At 45.5% G+C, this 15,932-nt stretch overlaps 1 protein-coding gene across 2 annotated transcripts in view; it reads left to right on the top strand.

The window, feature by feature from the left end:
* E2F7 (E2F transcription factor 7) overlaps positions 1–15,932 on the top strand; it is a 78,305-nt gene that overhangs the window by 30,121 nt on the left and 32,252 nt on the right. The gene's annotated exons all lie outside the window — the stretch shown is intronic.

Here is a 15,932-nt window from a genome sequence, read left to right as displayed (position 1 = left end):
TGTACGAACATATATACAGGTGCTGTGGGGAGGGGAAGGAGGTAGGGCGGGGAGGAGGGGGAGAGGAAGAAGGGGGGCTCAGTTTGGGAAGGCCTCCTAGGTATCAGTCTCATTTTTGTTGACCAAAAACTTATGGCTTTGTAATGTTAAATGCACAAGTTTTATTTTTTTTAAAGCATATGATGACGATGATGGCATTTGTTAAGCACTATGTACAAATCACTGTTCTAAGTGTTGGGGGAGATACAAGGTCATCAGGTTATCCCACAGGGGGCTCAGTCTTCATCCCCATTTTACAGATGAGGTAACTGAGGGCCAGAGAAGTTAAGTGACTTGCCCAGTAACACAGCTGACAGTTGGAGGAGCCGGGATTTGAACCCATGCCCTCTGACTCCAAAGCTCGTGCTCTTTCCGCTGAGCCATACTAACCAAAGGTGTAAAAAGGCCATTTTATACAGCCGAGTGTTTCCATTTGACTGCAGGAAGAGCTATGCATACAGGGCCCAACTGTCCATGTGGTATAGTGGATACAGCATGGGCTTAGGAGCCAGGAGGACCTGAGTTCTAATCCCGACTCTGCCACCTGCCTGCTCTGTGACCCTGAGCAAGTCAACTTCTCTGTGCTTCAGTTACCTCACGCGCCTCACCTGTAAAATGGGATCAAGACTCGGAGCCCCATGTGGGACAGGGACTGTGTCCAACCTGATTAGCTTGTATCTATCCCGGCACTTACTACAGCTTTAGCTATATAGTTATAGTTTTATGTAGTGGCAAAACTATTTATTGAGTACTTGCTGCGTGCAGACCATGGTACTAAACACTTGGGGGAATACAGGAGGGTAAGTAGACCTGGTCCCTGCCTAGAAGGAACTTACAATCTAGTGGGGGAAATAGACATTAAAATAAATTACTGGTAAGAGAGAAAACTAACAACAAGGATATGTGCATAAGTTTCATTCTGTATCATTTTCCTAATGATGCCTAGATTTTTGTTTGTTTAGGAAGCAGCTTAGTGAAGGGGAAAGAGCATGGGCCTGGGAATCAGATGCCCTGGATTTTAACTCTGGCTCTGCCACTGACCTGCTCTGTGTCCTTGAGTAAGTCACTTAACTTGTCTATGCCTCAGTTCCCTCATCTGTAAAATGGGTATTAAGTACCTAGTCTCTCCTCTACTCGGACTGTGAGCCCTATGTGAAACCTAATTTATCTTGTATCTACCCCAGTGCTTGACATATAAGTTTTTAATTGTTATTTTCCTTGGCCTTCTTGTTTGCTGCTGCACTCAGATCGAGGGACCCACTGTTGGGTAGGGACTGTCTCTATATGTTGCCAATTTGTACTTCCCAAGCGCTTAGTACAGTGCTCTGCACACAGTAAGCGCTCAATAAATACGATTGATGATGAGGGACGTTAAACAAAAGTAACCAATGACTCCAATGTTTTGATCAATCCAGACATATTTATCGAGTGCTTACTCGTGTGAGAAGCACTAGAAGAATACACTATCAGAGTTGGTAGACGTGTCTCCTGCTCACAAGGAGCCGAATTTGTGACCAAGATATCATGAACTTCCTATTCGCTTGTAAGCTCATTTTTTTTTTTACATCTATTGTTTGTACCCAAGCCGCTACCACGGGGTTGACACACTTACGGGGCTGAAGAAATGCTATTCATGATAATAGTTCATTGTGCAGCTGTAATTTGGATTATTTCTCTGTAGTTTCATGCAATACCTTGTACAGGAATACCCCACAATACAGTATGGTTGTGTTCTTTGATAACAGTAAAAATAATAGTAATAATAATAATGCTATTTGTTAAGTGCTTACAATGTGCCAGACATTGTATTAAGTTCTGGGGTGGATACAAGCAAAGTGTCCTACCAAGAACAGCTGTATCAGGGTTACTTTTTCCTGTAGATTTACCTGTTGTAAATTAAGATCTGTTATAATAATAATAATGTTGGCATTTATTAAGCGCTTACTATGTGCAAAGCACTGTTCTAAGCACTGGGGGGATACAAGGTGATGAGGTTGTCCCACGTGGGGCTCACAGTCTTCATCCCCATTTGACAGATGAGGGAACTGAGGCCCAGAGAAGTGAAGTGACTTTCCCAAAGTCACACAGCTGACAAGTGGCAGAGCCGGGATTTGAACCCATGCCCTCTGACTCCAAAGCCCGGGCTCTTTTCCACTGAGCCACGCTGTTCCAGAACCTCTGGAAAATATGCAATTCCTTTATGAACTCTGTACTGTAAAAACCACTAAAATCTTCATATGGCTTAGAAAGAAATCCAAAGCATAATGCTGCAACACTGATATTAAATTTTCTATTACAAAGTCTAAAAAGAAGTCCCCTCAAAAAGATTAAAGGGGTAAAAAAAGTGCCCAGCCCTAAGATGAGCCGGCTACCCAATAGCTCCCTGACCCTCCCTGTGCTTCCTGGCAAAGAACACCCTTGGCAAGCTTCAAAACCAGATGAGTGGGACTGCCATCCTCCTCCTCTGCACCTCAGCCTCCCCAATTCCCCAGCATTTTTCAGTCCGTCAGCGCCCCTTCGCTGAGCAACCTGTTTTTTGATTGAACTGAGGTGTGTGGTACAGTTGCATCTGTTTGTTTGTTCTTCCTCTCACCTATAATTCCAACCAGAGCGGTGGCTGTACCCACTTCGCAGCTTGCCATTCTCTGATTTCAGCCCGGCCACTGCCAGGGCTAGGGGGACTGTGACAAGTGGGCACAGGAAGTGACCGAGACAGCGGCCCCCTCCCAAGAGGTTTGCCGGTCTCCTAGCCCACCCCAATCTGGGGTGGAGTGATGGATCTGCCAGTCAGCCAACGGGACGCAGCGGGGTGGAGCGCAAGGGTTGGTGATAGCAGCTGCCAATAGAGTTAGAATTAAAGAAGGAAGCACTACTCAACTCTACTACACCACATAGACTAACACCACAGGGCCTTGGGGAGGGAGCAGTAAAGCAGCCTGGAACAGGGAAGGGTGAGGTGGAGTGAGGGAAAGAAGGGCCTGAGTGGGAATTAAATTTGCCGCAATTCGGCATAGAACGTACATATATTGCAGTATGTCAACAAGAAGTATACCAGAGAAGGCATGGTATTCCTCTTGTTGCCATATGTATTGTGGGGTGCTTGGCACATGGGATATACTTACATTTGCTCTCACTGAAACTCTTCTACCGTTTTACAGGCCACTTGAACAGCTTCATAAGCTTGGCCTGCAGTTTGTTCTCATTTTTCTGGCTTAGTGGCCACTGGCCAACTTGAAGGTTTCACTGCCCACTCCCTCTTCTAAATGAGTTATGAAGATACCAAAGAAAACTTTTCCAGAACTAAATAGTGAAGGATCCACTGTTTTCACTATTTTCCATCCTGCAAAGTGGCTGCTATTTGATGTCCTAACCTGTAACCATTTTTAATGTCTTCCAATCCCAGGTTTACATGTTCTTTTAAAGCCTTTGTTATGAAACTTTGTCAAAGCCCCCTAAAGAAATCTAAATATATCATGTACACCCTCTTTAATCAAGTTTGTTGACTCCCTTTAAAGAACTACAGCTGATTAGTGAGGCAAAATTTCCTTTTATAGAAATATTACTAACCCCAACAGATCGAGTTTTTCCAAGTGCTCCTTGATCTTGAACTTAATTCCAGATCCTGCTAATCTGCTAGATATTGGTGAGACTTTGTTTTCTAGTTTCCAGGATGACCCCAGGAACCCTCATGGACAAAAGTTCCATTTACAATCTGTGTCTCAGAACAGTGACCGTTTGTAACAACAGGTCGTTCATTTGCCAGGAGTTCTGCAACTTTCCCTCCAAGTTCTTCAAGTTTGCACTTGGCGATTCTTTTTTACTTGATTCTTCAGTTAGATTTAATTTATGCATTAGGCCCCTTGTGGGGTCATCACAATTTCATCCAGTCCTTTGACTTGTTTTCTACAAAACACCATTTGGACTTGCGACATACTCCCTCATGAAAGTCCAATTAGAACAACATTATTTTTAACGCAACATCTACTCTTGTCAAGCGTTCCTCTGGCCAATTTCCCACTCTGGATATGCACCCCTATGATTTAAGGGCGATATTCTTGCAGAACAGTTGTAATAGTTACCTTTGATATGTGTACACAAGCATTTATTCTGATGCTGTGCTGCCCTGTATCCAAACAGACTTGGGTCATTGGAATAACCTTCCTTGACTCCCCAGTAGCATTCTGGCCCTGCTGTTGGTCTAGGGGAAAGAGCAGACCAGTGCTCAGGAACTCAGGAGACCTGAGTTCCAGTCCTGGTTCTGTCTAGGTGGGTTAGGCCATCAGCGGTAAAGATATCTGACTGAAGAATCACCTTTGGCAACCTCTAGGTTGATAGGCACTGCCAGAATCCCTACATCATCATCATCATCATCATTCGTATTTATTGAGCGCTTACTGTGTGCAGAGCACTGTACTAAGCGCTTGGGAAGTACAAGTTGGCAACATATAGAGACAGTCCCTACCCAACAGTGGGCTACAGAATCGCTGGTCATTGTGAGCAGCCAAGACCTCCAGGGCTACCAATGCAACTACTTTAATAATGATGGCATTTATTAAGTGTTTCTGGGTTGTGGTGCTACGGCCCAGAGTTAATGATAATAATAATAATACCATTTATTAAGCACTGTTCTAAGCGCTGGGAAAGTTACAAGGTGATGAGGTTGTCCCACGAGGGGTTCACAGTCTTAATCCCCATTTTACAGATGAGGGAACTGAGGCCTAGAGAAGTTATGTGACTTGCCCAAAGTCACACAGCTGACAGGTGGCGGAGCTGGGATTTGAACCCATGACCTCTGACTCCAAAGCCCGTGTTCTTTCCACTGAGCTACGCTGGAGTTGACCCTGTGCTGCAGTCACTTGGGCCACGAATGGGTCCTTGTGTGTGAAAACAGCCTGTTTGCACATATTGCACCGCAGATTGCACCTCTGTATGCCTTCGCATTTGTTGCAACCGACAGAGATGATGGACACTCCATAAAGCACTAGAGCTATAATCAATTCCTCTGAGGAATCTCCATCCTGAAACCTCAGGACTGAGGATCCACCGTCATTCTCAACATGCGAATGCATCATTATTAGCACCGTTATCCCATCCAAAATGCCTCGCGAGCACACAAATTTTGGCAGAATTGAGTATATTTGAGATTCTTTTATTAATAGCTTTGGTGCTTTCTAGTTGTTTTTAATTTCCCTTGACTGCCTAATTTGTGCTGGCAGCTGATGTGCCACTTTTTAAAAAGATGACAATGTCCTTCTGGTGACCTGGCAGCTAGCCTTTCAGGGTTTCTGTTTAATTACCTGTTTTTTCCCGTCCCTCTAAAATGATGGTTTTTAACAACTTCTGGCTTCTGAATCATTTTTTTCTTAGCTACCCTTTTCAACGTCTTCCTCACTGAGCTTCTCCTGGTTTTTTTTTTTCAGTTTCCCCTTCAAAAATTAAAAATCCTTAAACTGGGGTTGTTGTTTTCTTGCCTCCTCTTTCTTCCTTGCCCCATCCCCCAACTCCCCATCAAGAACATTAAATTTTATCACGTTTGAAAACTACTGCAGGGTGCCTTCTGCTCTTGCCCAGACCCCTCCTAGATCAAGGCTCATCAGGAGATCCTCACATCATCTTCATTGCTCAGAATTAAATCCAGTATATCATCTTGCCTTGCTGACTTTACAACTAGCTATTTCATAGGTATTTATTTTATTCATAAGCCTTACTTACTGTGCTTCTCTTCCTGATGAGTTTTTTCAGCCTATTTATGTGATAATTGAAGTTTCCCACCTTTACTCCCTGCCCTGGCTTAAGGCTGACCCAAGCCCATCTGATATTTCCTAATCCATTTTCTCATTCTGGCTAACACTCTTACTTTGATGTTTTCTGTTTAAATTTGGGATTTTATGAATCCCTTTTGTCTAGAAATAATTTTGTGTTGTCCCTCACATTTTGAGGACACACCTCCAGCATCATCATCATCATCAGGCATATTTATTGAGCACTCATTGTGTGCCGAACACTGTACTAAGCACTTGCACTGTACTAAGCATCGTGTCCATCCCAGTCTTTCCTAGAGAGAGAAGGCAAGATGTGGACTTTAGCTTTCCTCTTTCTTTTTTTTTTTTTCTTGGCCAGTTTCACAGCTATAGGTCTCAGGCTTACTGCCTTTCCCCACTGTTTCATGTGAAACTGCTCTACCACCTGTGGGATATTTGGTAGCAGCAGCCCACTTCTCTTTTGGTTCTGATAGAGCCCTCCCCTCCTAAACACATTCCACCTGCCCCAGAAGACCTCCACTTCCTAATATAGCCAATAAAACCCTCCTCTCTGCACCATGCACTGATCTCTCCCTGAGTCTGCAGCCCCATGTGTGGCAGTCAATCAATGAATGACATTTATTGAGCGCTTACTGTGTGCAGAGCAGGGTACTAAACTTTTAGTACAGTAGAATTGGTAGGCATGGTTCCTGCTTTTGAACTTGCAATCTGCACGGGAAGATGGACTACAGACAGAAGAAGGAACAGAGAATTAGGATGTAAACCTGTGCTGAAGGTGGGGAAAGTGGTAAAGGACATAGGGGATAAAAACCCGAGTGTGTAGGGGATGCAGAAGGGAGGCAGACTCTGGGGCCGGGGGGATGAGAGATCAGTGAGGGAAGGCCCCATGGAAAAGATATAATTTTAGTAGGGTTTTGAAGATGGGGAGAGTAGTGGTTTTCTGGCACAGACAGCATTCCAGAAGATTCTCCCAAGGAAGTACTGGACTTAACCAAATTTGGCCTCCAGGATTTTCCTGCTGTTATCACCTGTGTCCCAATGGCATCAACATATACATCAAACACTGACTTCTCCCTCCAACAGTCAACCTGGGCAAGATGAGAAGCAGTGTGGCATAATGGATAGAGCGCGGGCCTAGGAGTCAAAAGGTAATGGGTTTTAATCTCAGCTCTGCCACTTGTCTATGTGATCTTGGGCAAGTCACTTAACTTCACTGTGCCACTGTTACTTCATCTGTAAGTTCTGTCAGCATTTCTTCTTCTCCTGCCTTGCAGGCTATACTTGACCTCTCAGGTGGTTCTTTAGCCGGCCTAGAGCTAGCAAGGAGAAGCAGATTTCAGGGCTAACCTGGTGACAGAAGAGCCTGGAGTTAAAGATTAAGTCCAGAGAGAGAATGGGGACTTTGGGCAGAAGAAGAACGTAAAGCCAGTGAAGTGAGCAATGGAGCAAGTGAGAACCTGACAACTAGGAGATCTTTGCGTGGAATCATCCTGAGCCACACTGGTGGGGAACTGGTGGATCCCACAGGTGAAGGAAGGGTAGAACCAGCCAGAAAACAGGCCCAAGATAGGGGAAAATCAGTACGGCCAAAATGTCAACGTGCAGCATTTGGTTTCCGAGTGGGTGAAACAAGAATCAGGAAGCAAAAGTCAGAAATGATTGACAAGCAGAAATTAGTCCAAATGCTGGATTTGGGAGAACTTCAATGGCCCTGACCCTGAAGGCAGGGCCTGGATCCTGGACCTAGTGAGAGTGTAGAGTGAGAGGCAGCATGGCATGATGGATACAGCACAGACCTGAGAGTCAAAAGGTCACAGGTCTAATCCTGGCTCTGCCGCTCCTTTGCTGTGTGACCTTGGGCAAGTCACTTCTCTGTGCCTCAGTTACTTCATCTGTAAAATGGGGATGAGACTGTGAGCCCAACGTGGGACAGGGACGGTGTCCAATCCGATCCGTTACAGTGCCTGGCACAAAGTAAGCGCTTTACAAATACCACAGTTGTTATAATTTCATCAATCTGCAGAATGGAATATTACAACAGCCCAGCAGAAGGGACTGATCAAATGCTGGGGTGACCGCAGCACTGTCAGGACAGGCAAGCAGAGACAAATGGCCCATAGAGGACAGTAATCTTGGGCTCACTCCTGGCTGGCTCCTTCCTGACCCATTTACCAGCTTTCCCCAGTGTTCCCTTGCCTGCCTGAAACCCAGCCCTACTGTCACTGGAGGTGAATGACTAGAAACTCCCTGGGCTCCTGTGGCAGTTTGATAACCAACCAACATCCTGGCTGCATTAATATAGTAGATCCGGGACTGAAAACAGCATGGGCACTGGTGAAGGAGGAAAGGAAGATTTGAAGATAAGGAGATAAACACAGACATTATAAATAAGTCTGACAGTCAGCAAAAGCAACTGTCCAGCCATGGAATATATCAATCAATCAATCAATCGTATTTATTGAGCGCTTACTATGTGCAGAGCACTGTACTAAGCGCTTGGGAAGTACAAATTGGCATCACATAGAGACAGTCCCTACCCAACAGTGGGCTCACAGTCTAAAAGGGGGAGACAGAGAACAGAACCAAACATACCAACAAAATAAAATAAGTAGGATAGAAATGTACAAGTAAAATAAATAAATAAATAAATAAATAAATAGAGTAATAAATATGTACAACCATATATACATATATACAGGTGCTGTGGGGAAGGGAAGGAGGTAAGACGGGGGGATGGAGAGGGGGACGAGGGGGAGAGGAAAGAAGGGGCTCAGTCTGGGAAGGCCTCCTGGAGGAGGTGAGCTCTCAGCAGGGCCTTGAAGGGAGGAAGAGAGCTAGCTTGGCGGATGGGCAGAGGGAGGGCATTCCAGGCCCGGGGGATGACCCCCGTGGGCCGGGGGTCGATGGCGGGACAGGCGAGAGCGAGGTACAGTGAGGAGATTAGTGGTGGAGGAGCGGAGGGTGCGGGCTGGGCAGTAGAAGGAGAGAAGGGAGGTGAGGTAGGAGGGGGCGAGGTGATGGAGAGCCTTGAAGCCCAGGGTGAGGAGTTTCTGCCTGATGCGCAGATTGATCGGTAGCCATTGGAGGTTTTTGAGGAGGGGAGTAATATGTCCAGAGCGTTTCTGGACAAAGATAATCCGGGCAGCAGCATGAAGTATGGATTGAAGTGGAGAGAGACACGAGGATGGGAGATCAGAGAGAAGGCTAGTGCAGTAGTCCAGACGGGATAGGATGAGAGCTTGAATGAGCAGGGTAGCAGTTTGGATGGAGAGGAAAGGGTGGATCTTGGCAATGTTGCGGAGCTGAGACCGGCAGGTTTTGGTGACGGCTTGGATGTGAGGGGTGAATGAGAGAGCAGAGTCGAGGATGACACCAAGGTTGCGGGCTTGTGAGACGGGAAGGATGGTAGTGCCGTCAACAGAGATGGGAAAGTCAGGGAGAGGACAAGGTTTGGGAGGGAAGACAAGGAGCTCAGTCTTCGACATGTTGAGCTTTAGGTGGCGGGCGGACATCCAGATGGAGATGTCCTGAAGGCAGGAGGAGATGCGAGCCTGGAGGGAGGGGGAGAGAGCAGGGGCAGAGATGTAGATCTGGGTGTCATCAGCGTAGAGATGATAGTTGAAGCCGTGGGAGCGAATGAGGTCACCAAGGGAGTGAGTGTAGATTGAGAACAGAAGGGGACCAAGCACTGAACCTTGGGGAACCCCCACAGTAAGAGGATGGGAGGGGGAGGAGGAGCCTGCAAAAGAGACTGAGAAAGAACGACCGGAGAGATAAGAGGAGAACCAGGAGAGGACGGAGTCTGTGAAGCCAAGGTCAGATAACGTGTGGAGGAGAAGGGGGTGGTCCACAGTGTCAGAGTGTTTTGATCAGTGGCTAATAGGACAATAGTATTCTCTATCCCCGTGATGGCAGAACTAATGGTGTAAAAGAGAAGCAGTCTGGCCTGGTAGAAATAGGGTATTGTTGGGTAGGGACCATCTCTGTATGCTGCCGACTTGTACTTCCCTAGCGCTTAGTATAGTGCTCTACACACAGTAAGCGCTTAATAAATACGATTGAATGAATGAATCTCAGCCATTTTATATATAGATGGTATTTGTTAAGTGGTTACTATGTGCTTGGCACTGTACTAAGTGCTGGGGTAGAGAAGCAGCGTGGCTCAGTGGAAAGAGCTTGGGCTTTGGAGTCAGAGGTCATGGGTTCAAATTCCGGCTCCGCCAGTTGTCAGCTGTGTGACTTTGAGCAAGTCACTTCACTTCTCTGTCCCTCAGTTACCTCATCTGTAAAATGGGGATTAAGACTGTGAGCCCCCCGTGGGACAACCTGATCACCTTGTAGCCTCCCCAGCGCTTAGAACAGTGCTTTGCATATAGTAAGTGCTTAATAAATGCCGTTATTATTATTATTATACAAGCTTATCATTTTGGACACAGTCCCTTCCCCCCTGGGACTCACAGTCGTAATCCCTATTTTACAGATGAGGTAACTGAGGCACAGAGAAGTGACTTGCCCAAGGTCACACAGCAGAGGAGTGGCAGAGCCTGGATTAGAGCTCAGGTACTCTGTGCTCTATCCACTAGGTCACTTGTCTGCCATGTGACCTTGGGCAAGTCACTTTGCCTCAGTTACCTCACCTGTAAAATGGGGATTAAGTCTTCCTGTGTCCATTTTATACTGTGAGCCCCATGTGGGACAGGGTCTGTGTCCAACCTGATAAACTTGTATATCTATCCCAGTGCTTAAAACAGTGCTTGACACATAGTAAGGGTTAAATGAATACCATAAAAAACCAAGTACCAAAGTATTTCAATAGCTAAATTCAACAGGATGCAGGGAAGCAACATGGCCTAGTGGAGAGAGTGCAGAACTGGGAGTCAAAAGACCTGGGTTCTAATCCCACCGCCACCACTTGCCTGCTATGTGACTTTGGGCAAGTTATTTAACTTCTCTGTGCCTCAGTTCCGTCAGCTGTAAAATAAGAACCTGGTCTCCCTCCTTTTAGACTGGGAGCCTCCCATTGGGCAGCCTCATGTGTCTTAATCTGACTTGATTCTATCTGTCCCAGCGTTTAATACAGCATTCAACACACAGTAAGTGCTTAACAAATGCTACTGTTGTTATAATTATTATTATGTCAAAGGATAAAGTAGATTGAATACTCAGGGGAATTTGGATAGTAGAATTCCCCTTGGAGTGGATCATGGAAGTATTCCCTAAGGCAAATGATATAAACTTGAGCTATCCCTGCCTTCGAAACGGGCTCCTGAACAGCCAAGTGAATGAGCAGGTAAAATAAACCTCTTTGCTTTCATCATCACTACATATTGTCAAGTAGTGAGAATCTTGGTTTAGTTTTCCCCCAGTAGGTGGAAACCTTGATGGAAAATGCAAAGGAGGAAAATGCAAAGGAGGAAATAAAAAGTTGTAATTGAGCTTCGGGCCCCCTTAAGGGAATTACTGTGAGTTTTCTAACGGGGCAAGTTGCCGTCCAGGGGTAGTCTAATCAGAATCTAGTGTGCACTTGGATCTTTTCAGAGTTCTTTAGAAAAAAAGAAAATCCAAATAAATGCCACCCAAAAAAACTCAACAGCATTATACGAACATTGTCTTAAAGTGACAAAAAAAGTGTAATATTCTCCATCAAGTAGTATCCAATAACAGGTGGTTTATTAGCTGTGCAGTAAGGAAAGCTTGCACTATAGTAGTCAACCATTCCATTGCCACCGGTGTGCAATAGTAACGGTAATCATAGTGGTGGGATTTATTAAATCCCTCCTGCTGACTTCTGACATAGCTATTCCTACAGGAGATCAAAATTGGGACCACTTAGCTGTATAATCCCAAACTAGGACCAAAAATTAGCCACCTGTCTAGATTGTAAATTCCCTGTGAATGGAGAATCTTGTCTAGTACTACTGTTGTATTCTCCCAAATGCTTAGTAAAGTGCTCTGTGTACAGTAAGTGATCAATAAATGGCATCGATTGATTAAGTAAATAAGGCTACTGAAGGAAGATTTGGGATTAAGAACTCCAACCAGGCCCCCTTGAGGGTTTTGAAAGGGCCCCAACAACTGTGGTTAAACCTCCTAAACAAGGCAGTACTGATGTCGGGATTTAGTCAGTAACATAAATTGGAAAGAATCACAATAGGAAATGAAAAGGCTGAAGTTCACATAGTAATATTTAAAGCCACTGAGGTTCAAGACTTCCAGGACTAAGATGATGATCTGATTAAGAGAAGCCAGACAACATGTGTTTCAGAATTGGAACTACCTTGAGTTTACAGGGGAAAATGGCTGGAAATTGGCTTTAATCTAAAATAACCCCCCAAGAAAACTCACCCTAGATTCCCTTTTACTTCAGGTAGAGCTAGAGAGAAACACTTAACCACATGGCAGTCTCTCCTGCTGGATCTCAGAGAAGCAGACAGACAAGGCCTAAACTAACTGCCCGCCTTCTACTAGTTTCACCCTCAATAAAACTCAACAGTAGGGCTGCCTCACTATTAATAACTGAGCCAGCCTCCTACCAGTAATTCATTGAGAGCTTACAGAGCAGAACACTGTAGTAAAAGCTTGAGAGTACAGGAACAATAGAGTTGATAGATATAATCCCTGCCCTCAAGTACCTTAAAATCTAGTAGAGAAGGCAGGTGTTAAATTACAGATAGAGGAAGCAGGAGAGTGTAAGGGCTTATATACATATATGTTGTAGGACCAGGGCATAGTGGACAGAGCACTGTCCTGGGAGTCTGAAGGCCATGGGTTCTAATCCTGCCCCCGCCACTTGTCTGCTCTGTGGCCTTGGGCAAATCACCTCACTTCTGTGTGCCTCAGTAACCTCATCTGTAAAATGGGGATTAAGGCTGTGACCCTGAAATGAGACAGGGACTGTGTCCAACCCGATTTTCTTGTATCCACCCCAGCGCTTAGTACAATGCCTGGCACATAGTAAGCACTTAACAAATGCCATAATTATTATTATTATTATTATTATTATTAAAGTGTGTAGGGGGTACAGACCCTAGTGCATAGGCAATGCAAAAGAGAGTGAGAAAGAAGTAGAAAAGAGGGAGGTTAACCAGGGAAGGCTTCTTGGAGAAAGTATGATTTTTGTAGGGCTATGAAGGTGGGGCAAGTGTAAGTTGGATATGAATGGGAACGAAATTCTAGGCAGGAGAGAGGATGTGAGCAAGGGGCCAGTAATGAGAGAGATGAGATTAGGGTTCAACCTACAGTAAGTAGGTAAGTGCTAGAGGATCAAAATGTGCAGATTGGGTTGAGTAGGAAATGAGAGTGTTTTAAGTGTGGAGAGCAGGAGGGTGAGTGTTTTGGTTCGAAAGTGGATGGACAACCATTGGAGGCTTTTGAGGAGTGGGGAGATATGTACTGGATGCTTTTTCAGAAAAACGATCCAGGCAGCAGAGTGAAGTATGGACTAGAGAGGGGAAGGACGAGATACCATGTTTGCCCCTTGAGGTTGTAGAGCAGGCTTCCTTCCCTGAAGTTCTCCTCCCAAGCCTCTTTAGGGCTTAAAGCGTCCAGCTAAAGCTGTAACCTTGCCTTCTAACACCAACACAGTACAACCAAGTGCCTGGCAGAGTCCAACTGACGCAAAACACTCATTCCCTGCCTGCGGGGAGCTTACATTCCAAACAGGAAGACAGGCATGTGAAATATTTACAAATAGTGGGAGTGATAAGAAGGAAAAAGTTTAAATGGAGACACGAACAAATATTCTAGGCTCAAAAATCAGAACCAAATGAACAATTGAAAATGATTCAACTTGCACATGACTACATATGTGATATAGAGTATACATATGTGTATAGGTGCTAGTACTGAAAGTGTCCTGGCACAGCTGTTCCGGCCTGACAGTAGGTTGCCACGGTACTGGTGGTCCTTTCAGCCATGTGGACCAGCATTCACAGGTGGCCTGGGAAAGTGAGGGGCTCCATCATCCGGCCCCACCCCTAGCCCTTGCTATCTCTTGGCTGCCAGGAGCAAATCCTCCACCTGCCCCTTTTTTAATAATCAATAATAATTGTATTCATTAAGCACTTGCTATATGTGTGTCAAGCACTTTTTTTAAGTACTGGTGTAGATAAATAGTCAAGTCCCACAAAGGGTTCCCAAAGTAAGTAGGAGGAAAAACTGGTATTGAATCCCCATTTTGCAGATGAGAGAACTGAGGGCTAAAGTTAAGTGACTTAGTAATAATAATTATGGTACTTGTTAAACGCTTACTATGGGCCAAGCACTATTCTAAGCCCTGGGGTAGATACAGGTTAATCAAGTTGAATACAGTCTCTGTCCCTCATGGGACTCACACTCTTAATCTCCATTTTATAGATGAGGTAACTGAGCCCCAGAGAAGTTAAATGACTTGCTCTAGGTCACACAGCAGACCTGTGGCGGAGTCGGGACCAGAACCCAGGTCCTCCAACTTCCAGGCCCACGCTCTTTCCACTAGGCCTCTCTGCTTCCTCACTTCCTTACTGAGAGGTCCCACATTGCAGCCTTTTGAACTTGGCCATGGAGAGGTGGTTGTTGACTTTGGAATGAGCAGTCTCAGTGGATTGAGAGAGTGAAAGCTGGACTCTAATGGGTCTTGATGACAGCTGATAGAACGGAGGCGCAGCTTCCAAGGAACGTGGCCTGCTGTGGAATCCATGTCAGGTCAGACGGGAGGCAAGGGGAAGGAGCTGCCCGAGCGAGAGGTTGAAGACGGTGGAAAAGGAAGGCAGGAACGAGTGTTCTTTTTAAAAAGGTGAGGGGATAGGGCCAGTGACAGAGTGGGTAGGCACATTCCCCACCAACAACGGTGTGAAAATCACCACATGTGCTGTTTGTGCAGTCCTGGCTTTAAAAAAAAGCTAAATGAGGGGCATAGCGTTTTTTTTACACTCATCTTGGTTAGCATTGCAAGGCACTGAACTGGGTGTCTGGGGAAATGTAATTCCTCCCTTTGAGTCAACAGTTCAAAGTGATCAGATAGGCTAGTAAAAGATGTAATAAAGAATTGCTTTCACAATTAATTACATACAGTGAACAGGGAGCCAGCAGAGTTCTAGGTTTAAGCTTCAAAGATAAAGTGCATTGCAGCTAGACTTGCACTAAATTTAGAGTGGAAAATGTCTTAAATTTCACTCGGATGCTTGGGAGGTGTGTAGTGGGTGGGGAGAAATGTGATATAGCCTTTGGGATAAGAGGAGGGAGATACAGGTAACATATGTCATTCTGCCTTCTATTGCCTTGGGTGTCTTCTCTGTAAAATGGGAAACATAAAATCCTTCCATTTGGTAAACTTCAATGACACTGCCTGTTATGTTGTAGGTGTGACCCTTTCCCCAAAAAAGCAGGAGACAGTGGGGTTCACAGTGCAATTCCCCAAGCTCCTTTGATGCTGCTTCTGGGAGCTGCAGGAATCTTCTTGCCACCCAGACAAGCTTCTAACCTTCTCTCTGCTCATGCACCCCAGGCTAGCAGAAGCAGAGGGAGACTGCAGGCTTACCAGGCACTTCACAGACCCTGGTCTCCTTTCTAACCAGTGCAGGAAGTAAAGATGGATTTTTCAAGGACTTGTGTCCAAAGGGTATATCGGGGCAAATGGGCAAGTGCCCCAGTGGGGTTGGCAACTAAAGGGTACAGTTGCTGGTTTTACCCCACAGCTTTGGGGGCAGCTGCCAATAGTCTGCTCTGCCCTTTGGCACTAGATCCAGGATGGTGGAGTCCCTTCTTGCCCCCATTAGTAGGAGTCAGAGGACCTGGGTGCCCTGCCACTTGCCAGGTGTTGTGACTTTGAGGCAAGTTCTCTGTGCCTCATTTATCTCATCTATCAAATAGAGATTAAGACCATCAGGTCCTTATGGGAAAGGGACTGTGCCCCACATGATTATCATGTGTCTAGCCCAGGGCTTAGTGCAGTGCCTGGAACATAGTAAGCACTTAATGAATTATTATTATCAAGTGCCATCAAGTCATTTCCGATTCATAGCGACTCTATGGAGTGTTCTCTCCAGAAGTCCTGTCTTCTGCCGTAATCCATAACCTTGCGAACGGTTCTTCTGTTATTATTACAGTCTCTATCCATCTAGCTACTGGTCTGCCTCTTCCACATTTTCCCTG

The sequence above is a fragment of the Tachyglossus aculeatus genome, chromosome 14 (assembly GCF_015852505.1).
Source record: "Tachyglossus aculeatus isolate mTacAcu1 chromosome 14, mTacAcu1.pri, whole genome shotgun sequence".
Classification (NCBI taxonomy): domain Eukaryota; kingdom Metazoa; phylum Chordata; class Mammalia; order Monotremata; family Tachyglossidae; genus Tachyglossus; species Tachyglossus aculeatus.
The sequence above is the reverse complement of the archived record's forward strand: the minus strand, read 5'-3'. Positions and strand labels throughout refer to the sequence as shown.